The sequence below is a fragment of the Penaeus vannamei genome, chromosome 32 (genome assembly GCF_042767895.1).
Source record: "Penaeus vannamei isolate JL-2024 chromosome 32, ASM4276789v1, whole genome shotgun sequence".
Taxonomy (NCBI): domain Eukaryota; kingdom Metazoa; phylum Arthropoda; class Malacostraca; order Decapoda; family Penaeidae; genus Penaeus; species Penaeus vannamei.
In genome coordinates, this window is record NC_091580.1 from 10,070,434 (window position 1) to 10,073,291 (window position 2,858).

A 2,858-nucleotide genomic window follows, 5' to 3' on the forward strand; every position below is an offset into this window, starting at 1 on the left:
CGCAAATACGTAATTTGCTCTGTGAGGATATTCGAGCTCATTCGCACACTTTTCTATATTCGTTACAAAATTAACATTATTCACAAAAAGTATCGTTAAATAACAAATTGGTTTGTTAAAAGGTGAACCATCAGTTTCGAAATCCCATGCACGCACTGCATAAGTAGCTTTATTAGCATCTTTTTTTCGTTATAATTATGATAGCCGAAAATCACAAAATATTCTAGAGCGGGGTTTGAGGAGGAGGTAATCATCGGGGAAGGAACAATGAGCTTTTATTTTATCGGCTCATATTAGCTCCGAAAAAATGTGTGTTTACTTGGAGCTACAACGCAAATGGGGAACACGTCGGATGAAATAAATCCTAATTATACAAGGTTGGCTTGTTGTCGCTCATGTATTAATCATATGTATATACATATGAATATATGTCTTCTCTTCTTAATTCCTAACTTCCGGAACTGCTAAACAATTTATGACGTGTAGCACAATAATCACCGAACCACCCCCTCTTTACCCTTTTCACTACTACACTTTTCTATAGTGCTATATTCACTACTACACTTTTCTATAGTGCTATATGACCTTTGATGTCTTGCATTTTTATTTTGTTCTGTAACCATAAGTGACTTAAACGGTTTATAATACATGCGAATGTTTGTGGTTTTCATACATCATGTTTATATCTGCATTACAAAACAGTTATTCTGTAATCAGGGTTTATTTTAGAAAAAATGTGCTTCTCCTGTTTTCGTCTTTAGCTTCGTTTGGCGCAGGGTGGGTCGATCATAATGGGATTGTAGGCTTTTCTGTCATCGGCATGTGGGAAGGTACATCATATAATAAAAAAGGGGCGGGTAAAAAATATAATTTCAAGACGAGTTAACTGTCAACAAAAGAACACTGTAACTGGGAAATAAGTCTTGTTATTCAGTAATGTCCACAAACCATTTCTACATCAGATGCATTTCATTTCCATGTTAGCCACACATGTTATCTGTTTCCGTGGGTGTATGATGTAATCCTTATTGATATTCATTGAACTTCCCGTCCCGTTTGGTAGTTGTTAAAACACGGGATATCATCCGTCAGTGTTACTGGTAGCAAGAAACCCAGCGACTGATGTGAACTATGGCTTTCCTTGCCCAAAGTTTGTCTTAATGTCCCCATTTGATATATAAAGCTAGTAAAATGAGGCCGGTAATATCATAGGTTATCTGCTGTGTTTTTGCACAGTAGCGCTGCGTACGTCTGTAATATTCATTTCTGCATATCTGGATGTCCAAGCGTACCTCGCACACGGTTGGCCAGAGTGTGCAGCTTATTGATTAAAGCTTGGGGCTTGCAGCTTTGTGCTGCAGACCAGACATCTCATCCCCGTTAGCCATTCGAGGGCAACGTTCTGTACCGCCTGAAGGGTTCGAAGGCTGCCCCGCTAATGCGTTCAGAGGCACCACGGTATTCCAATATTAGCTCAAACTGCGCTCTGTACAAACACGGTGTGATTCCTTAGAAGCGCTTGGCAGGGGTTTCATCACAGCGCTGCTTCCATTATTCCTCCTCGAGATCGGGGCGGATGGTTCTGATGATCTGGGTCATCCAAGATGTATGAATGAATCCCTTTGTTATTCAGTTTTGTGGCGTGTCTCGCCTGCCAAATGGCGTGCGAGTTGATTTGCCCTTCACCGAGGCTTAGCTTAGCTAAAAGGTGCGCCAAACCTCATTCATTTCTTATGTGTTGTTTTATCTTACAGGTGTAAATATACATACATACATATATATATATATATATATATATATATATATATATATATATACATACATCCATATATACACATATATGTATGTATATATATATATATATATATATATATATATATATATATATATATACATACATACATATATACACATATATATGTATGTATTTCTATATATATATATATATATATATATATATATATATATATATATATATATATATATATGTATATATGTATGTATAACCAGTATATACATACATGTGCACAAACACACACACACACACACACACACACACACACACGTATATATATACATATATACATATATATATATATATATATATATATATATATATATGTATATATATATATATGTATGTATGTGTGTGTGTGTATGTGTATGTGTATGTGTAAACAAGGTACTGTCTACCGCTTAATGTATCTATTAATTATTTAACACCAGACTGTCAGAAGATTACTCCTTTTCTCTTCGTGCACAAGACCGCCCAACACATTTTCTTTTGTTTACGCCAAGAATCCCGATTCTGATTGGTAGAAACAGGATCGACATAATGCCAAAATGATGGAGAAATTCCCCTTGTTTAAAGTCCCTCTTACATGCATTTTAAAGTGAACTGCTTTCCCGGATTCCTCTCACTGTCGCAGCCTGCATAAAGAGGCCGCAGCGTGACTGGCGAATGCAAAGTCCTCGGGGAAATAACTATCACCCGCTTTCGGCTTCAAAGAAAGGTCGATTTCAGACTTCGGCGCGGAGCTCACTGGCAGTCCCAGATGAGGTGGAAAAAAAAAATCTAGAACGTGCTATTTTCTGCTATTTTTCGATTTATTTTTCCCTTTCTTTTTTCTTTCTTTCTTTTTTCCTTTTTTTTTCCTTTTTTTTTTTTTTGTTTGTTTGTTATTTTTCCAGATTTTTTATTTTCGAGATTACAGCTTCTTCTGCTTTCCGAGGATTCAATGGTACTACAGGTGGTTGGTTTTATACAACCTTACACGTATATGTTTACGTATGGATGTGTGTATGTATGTATATGTATACATATACTTATATGCATATAGATATGAATATATGTATGA